Here is a 7,449-nt window from a genome sequence, read left to right as displayed (position 1 = left end):
GGAAACCCTTCCAGTGCCATATGAGGATACTTCCTCATTTCGCATCGACACGACTAGGATTAACACCAGACGGTGCAATTGCGAGCCTTCATGAATTTTTAAACCATGTCTTAGCCACGCGTTCAGCCTGCCACAACTCACTTCGCTGGATTAGAGATCCCTTTACTCGAAGCTTTCACACACTTCAATTTCCCCATCTCATGGTTGGCTTCCAACTCGTAAGTCTCGCCCTTCACGGCACTTACATAACATTCTCGAGCCATTTACCGACTCCACCAATCGACCCATCTTCATGCATTACTGCAAGATCACACTGGGTCCATCATCCTAATTTACCCGATCAACTTCGTTCAAATTTAACCACAACTGCGTTAGCATCCTTTAGCAAGGAGCATCGCCACACCTCTTGTTATCACACCATAAGATATCACCCCCCTTGATTCACAAACCTTCTTGCTGCCTTGACACCAAAAGCACTACCACCATATTTCAACCCTTACGGAATTTTAGGTCTGGCCCAGGCATAACCTACAGCATACCCCAAGTCTTCAGCGTCTAATCATCTCCACTACAGACAGGTTACTCCACGTAGAGGGCTGCAGTCCCTCCTGTGGACTAACCGTCTGCATCTAGTGGTCCTTAGCATTAGACTCGTCAACCGTAGGCATCAACTGTAGCGTTATTCCCACGCTAGACCTGTTTCTTTTCCACGGGTTTCTTTCTCAAACATCTCGAAGCGCTACAACACCCAAACATTCGCCAAACCACTTCGACACTACTTATCGAAATAAAGGGCTTAACCCCTGACTCGGGTGCAATGCCCTAATCGCTCTTATTACTAGCAGCCGAGTTGTGGGACCAGCCACAACTTTCGTCATCCTACCGCATTTCACAAATCTTTAGCCCCTGACCATCTGCATAATCACTGTGTTGCCCTGCGCTTTAGGCGAGCCAACACCTGGTCATCATTACCGTGTCACTCCCATACACTGGCCCAACACTGATTCCCCATCGTATTGCCCTGTGCTTTGGAGAGTCAACACCAAATCATCATTACCGTGTTGCTCCCTTACACTGGCCCAACAACAGTTCCCAACAGCATGGCTCAGGTCCAACACTGACTTGTTTCGCACCCATAGTGTGACTTTTAGCCTTCCAGTCACACCTTTGATATCAAACCCGGCATGACTACCTCGTCACGCTCGCAGCCACTATCCTTACCAGGCTTCCTACTTGGAAAAAATCTATCAGATCATTACCGCGTTTCGCGATTCTTCCTTAGGACTACTCTAGATGTCCTATCTCTTACAGGAGATTCTCGGTCTCTCCTAACTAATTTCTTAAGGTGCTGCTCCGGCTCTTTGGGATCTGACCATCACCTACAGTTCACTAAATTTCTTAGGCTCATGGGCCACTTGCCCTCAACATGAGCCAACTCATTAGTCCTCTGCCACACGGTCCATAGCTTAGATCTGTCACATCGAGCCTTGCACCCATAGCATCAAAGCTACTTAAAGCCTCCCCGAGCCACGATGGTTCCACCACCATCTTACCAAAGCCATTTTACTTGGTTATCCCTGCCTTGATAACCTCAAGCTCATACCATGAGCCCGCTCCTCAGGACTCTACATCTCTTACTGCTTAAGAGACTCTCAAACCACTTCACATCTTGAGGCCTCATGATCTTACCCCACAAGATCATACCTCAAGCTCTGGCACCCATAACCATAGAGCACCTACCATTACCCTCTAGGTAAATTGAGACCTCTCGTCTCTCCTTGCACACTCACGTATGCATTCGGTCACTACGCCTGGCCTGGCCTTCCCGTATGCCTCGATCAGGCTTCCTTGACTTGGAACTAAAATTCTAGAGCCTCCACATTACTCACCACGCCCTTGCCCACTTGGCATCCAAAGTTGGCATTTCTTGCGCGCGCATAGCCCATGGATGTCCTGTCGCCACAATTCACTACCCTCGCCCCACACACCGCTCACACCTTTCATTGGGTGACCTCCGCGTCTCCCATCAAGGGGTCTTGAGACCTTAGGAGTCATCACGACCCCAGGTTTCATAGTGAGGGTCTATTCACCTCTTATCTCCTGACCTTAGGCGTCCCACCAGACCCCAAGTGTCCTAATGAGAGTTTTGATTGGCCCCTCATCCATCAATCACATGAACGGTCTTTTGGCCCTTCACAACTAGGACTTCTAACCCAATGGCTCTCACACGCATATGAACACATGACCAACTCTTTAATCCCCAATCTAGATTCCCCTGGATTCCAGCTTGACTCACTTGGGACTTCCATCTCATGTAAACACCTACTAGGGTCAACTTGCCACTCACTTATCCTTCCCAAGGATAGACCTTGGCTCATCATAAAACTAACTAGGGTTTACTCATACCCTAGACACATCTTCTCCGGGATTATCTTAACAATACGATCACATCGCCTGATGTTGAATCTTTTCTTTGAGCCTCGAGCTAACACCTACTTTAGCTTATTTTATCCCAAGCGCACACGCCTTACTGCATCACTTCCAAAGGACAACTCTAGTCCCTCGAACATGCTCGACAAATCCCTGACATAGGGATGCTCCACTAATTCCCTCCTGGACTAGTCATGCTTTGGCTTTGTGTCCCCACACGAGCCTCAAGACTTCAATCTCAAGGAGTTCTCATCCCTAGAACACATACTATTACCCAATATTCCCAAATTCGGGTTTCTTGACAACGACACCCATACTTGGGTTTCCGGTTCCTCATCGCTCAACCCGTATACCCCTCACGGGTATATCATCTCAACCCATGATATTCTCTTATTCCTATAACAGGAATATCCAAGCACACCATTCAAGCAATCACAAACCTCAACACTTCGACCCAATCCCTAAGGTCTTCAAACCATAGGTCATTACTTTCGAGGCCATCGAATCAACCTTACATTGAAATCTCAAAATTTCAAACCAATCGTTCTTGACCCCAACTCAGTAGCTAGGACTTCAAGCTTGCATCTAAATCATGCTAGACATCCTCTATTCCAAACTTTGTCAATTTCTCACATTAATCACTTAACCGACCATACATAACATTCCAACACGCTAGCCTTCCCCACTCATACAGTTAGCCATGCTCTGATACCAACTGTAACGACCTGCTCCCAATTACGGGCGCCACCGGTAAATAATCGACCGGATTACTCACCCGACGAACCACAACTGAAGGGTTGGACTATGTTTCAACAGGAAACGCCCTAGGTGGGAACTAGGCTTCGTCCTTCCCTTCGCTCCACTCAGGGATCGGTCCCGACTCAAATAAGAAAATACAGGGGACTAAGACCCGAAACCCGAGTGAGCTTCACCTTTCTTCAGCTCACCCCATAACAAGCTAGAGGTGACCTAGGCACAAAGCTAGCATACAAACACTTCGCTGAGTATTGGGGATTTATGAGAACATACCTTGCTGATCTTTACTCGGTCCGAAACTCGGCTTCTCCAACTAAGCCATATACCACGAACAATCTCACAATCATTTATCACACTACGATGGTTTCAACAATTAAATAGATCTAGTGCTCCATATCGTTTACATTCAATTACATGAATACATATAAAAATTACAGGAGATTACACAACAACACATCTCAGGCAACAAGCTAATTGCCACAATAGGCTCCCGGCACCATCCCTACTTGCATCTGGACTTGCATCATTTACACATGAGGTAAAACCTCATGAGTCATAAAGACTCAGTAAGGGTGCAATACGTGTAAATATGAATATAACGACGTTTATGTATGCCAATGCATGAAAATGAGGCTAGGCCCACTCATCCTCACAACCCTCCAAGGTTTGAGGCATAACCTATCAGCCTTCACAATACTAGTCCTCCGTATGGCCACAGGTCCACTAGATCTCGCATCACGCAAGTGTTAACCACTACATGCAAATGCAACATAAAAACATTATCAAACACATTTACCTACTTGCAAGGCCACCTCCGCATGGGGCCGTCCCTTACCTGGTTTGAAGCCTTATCTCTGCCTCGGCGAGAATGCCAGCCCGCACTCCGAGCTCTTCTAGAATCACCGCCTCCCTGGTCGAACCTGGAGGCAAACACACACAAACCCAACTCCATTAACATCCAACATTAACCCAATGTCCTCAACTTTGCCACACATCACCAAAGTCATCCATCAACAAATTTCAAATAACCCCAACACAGGTTTTAATCCAACGAATAATTATTAACTCTCTAAATAATTTAATTCGAAGAAAATAACTCATTTACCTTAATCCATTTGGAGAAGAGAATTGGCCAAACGCCCACACCAACGTTGCCTCGTGACTACCATCTTGCCCTAAAATCTGCATTTTCAAGCTTTCGACACGCTCCTTGGGCCCCAAAATAATTTCCAGACTCTTCCTCCATTTTTCTGAAATTTTTTGGCATTTTTCTCCATTTTTTCCTTATTTTCCAGATTTTTCTTTTATTTTCATTTTTTCTTTTTCTTTATTTTTCCTCCCCTGTTCATCTTCCTCCTCTTCTCTCCCGCGTGCGACTGCTCCTTCTTCCTCGTGCTTTTCTTCTTTGTGCGGCTGCTGCCAGCCACCGCTGTTGCAGCCTGACAGCTGGCCTCCGCTAGCCGCCTTGACTGTCGCTCGACCCCTCCCACCGGTTGCCCGCCGTCAAGAGCCTCCCGCACCCGCACGCAGCACTGCCATCCGCCATGGCTGTCGCAACCGATCGCTCCAGCTTCAACCAGCATCCTCTTGGTCATCGCGAGCCCTACCATTGGTCTCTCCATGCCACCGCGACCCCGACCAGCCTTCGAAGCCGGCCCTCGCTGAAGCTCCAGCTCCCCCGAAGCTACTGTTTCATTGGCCATGGCAGCTTTCAGCGTTGCTGCTGGTCATGGCCAGCCTCTGAGCTCCCTCGATCGACCATCGACGCCCCATCACTCGCTCTTCTCCGATCACGCGAGCCTCGGCCAAGCTCTCTGATCTCTCCCTCGCGAAGGCTCTCACTCTCTTCTGCTCTCTCTTTGTAATGCTCTCTCACTCGGCTCCCTCTCACTCTCATTTCTAATTATATAGGCTAGGAAGCTTCCTTGAAGCTTCCTTACACGTGCGCCTCTCTCTCTCTCTCTCTATATATAATTACATATTAACTCCCATGATTCTCATTAATTACACTTGAGAACCCCTAATTCCATTTAGGTTTGGGCCTTCCAAGACCTAAATTAATTATCATTAACCCACACAAATTCTTGATTCTTTGAAAATTAATAACCGACATCTACTCGAGAATCTTGATTTCACCTCTACGCCTACACGAAACCTTTATTCGACCCAAAAACACTTAAGTGTTGCCTTACTCAGAAAACTGAACCACCCCTAGGGTCCCCTCAGCTTCTAGGAGGTCCCCTGCGACTATTCGGTATTAGGACTCACTCGAGCTTATACAGAATTTATTCCGAAAATTATTCCCGGTCGGACTGCTTCTAGCATCATAAACCTCACCTCGAGACGCTCATCAATCTCTTGCCCTCTTCCCTGGACATCCAAGTCTCGGGGCACTCCCTACCGCCAATTCGACAATTTTATTAATCAATTACTCGAAATTGACTCTTGGGCTTCCCGGACCACCCGAGATCTTGACAAAATAGTCAAAAATTATTTATTCTCAATACCATGTAATACCGGATATTACAACCCCAATCCAAGTTATTAGCTAAATAAAGATTAAATATCCTCAAATATTGGAATCTTATGATATTTATAATAAGTGTAGCATGCCCATAACTCTTGAATCATTATATTCCAATACAAGTGATGAAGATCATAACATGTTCAACATTATTTTATTATGACATGATCAGAATTATTTTGAGAGATTATGTGCATAGATCTTGGTATGAACATTGAGCATGACTTTATATGGAGCACTGCATATCGTGTGCTAACATATGTATGGACATTACATTCAGTATGCGCGCAAGGCTGCTTGTTCACGGGATCTCACCAGTTTCAGTTTATGTGTTGCTTACCTGGTGACGACCAGGGGGCTAGGGGTATATTGCCCACAGTATATGCTTACAGTTTTTATGTATGCAAGATTCAGATCAGTCAGGTATGTATTATCAGATTATATGGGCCTATGAGCCAAAGTTGCATACCTACATATTTATATTACAGTTTATGTGCATTAACATCTTGTAAATGCAAACAGATAGTATTATTATATCCTTCAGTATGAGAACAGTTAGTATTTTATCAATATCGATATTCTTCGATTCAGTTTCAGTTATTCTTTCCATCTTATTACTCGCTGAGCTTTGTAACTCACCTTGTACTCTTCACCATTCCAGGTCTTAAAGGGGGAGTACTGATTGATGCCCAAAAATGCCAAAAATTTGTTATATTTTTATTACCTCCTAATCTATTTAATCAGCTTAAAATATAAAAAAATTGCTTGTTGCAGCCCAAAGGAAGAAAAAGAGATGAAAGGATGATTTAACTCTTCAAAGGCATGATCTATAGAGGAAGAAGAAGCCAAGAAATGAAGGTGTTCTGATAGAGTCAAAACCATTCGAATGAAAGCTGAGTAATTTGAATGAGTCTTCAGAAGATATTCAAATATGGAGCAATTCAGATGGAAGCTAGTCAATCATTCGAATGAATCATTCAAACATTCGAATATGCAAACTATCGGGAATATATTCGGATAAGCTTGGCCCAATTTGGATAAGAAATAGCAAAATCAAGAACTCCAGGTAAAATTGTGTATATTCAAATGAAGACCAAGTCATTCGAATGAGCTGAGTAATTCGAATAAGAAGCAACTTAAAGAACTCAAGATTTGAATACTTCCCAAGTCATTCGAATGTTAAGAGGAAAATTAGAAATTCATTTGAATGAAAGTATTGTTGCATTCGAATGATAGAAGAAATCACCGTGCAAGGAACAGTAAAGTGTGAAATTCATTCGAATGGGATTATGATTCATTCGAATGACCCGAGCGGCTAAGGGAAACTAAGCATGCATTCGAATATCCCTGCTAGCACATTCGAATGAGGATCCGAAAAAAGCTCTAACATGCGCAAATAAACACGGTGGCTCTAAGGTAAATTCAACCAACTTTTTGAACAACTTTTCATCAAGTGGTCCCCACTTCCATGTGCAATAAGCTTAAAAAGGAACCAACATTCTTTGGAATCAATGGGTGGTAAGAGTAGAGGATACTCAGAAAAACACAAAAAGAGGAAGATCATTGAAAAGTTATAAGTCTTTTCATTCTGTCCGTTTTCTTTTATTTTTAGTTCTTGTCTGTATTTTAATTGGGTAATACTTCAGTCATTTTTTTTCGTTTTGCTAGTTCTGAGCTTTTGCTCCAGATATATTACAAGTCCATTTTCTGTTTCAAGTTGTAGTTCGTTTCAGTAATCA

This window comes from Diospyros lotus, chromosome 13 (assembly GCF_014633365.1).
Source record: "Diospyros lotus cultivar Yz01 chromosome 13, ASM1463336v1, whole genome shotgun sequence".
Taxonomy (NCBI): Eukaryota; Viridiplantae; Streptophyta; class Magnoliopsida; order Ericales; family Ebenaceae; genus Diospyros; species Diospyros lotus.
This window is presented reverse-complemented; position numbering follows the sequence as displayed.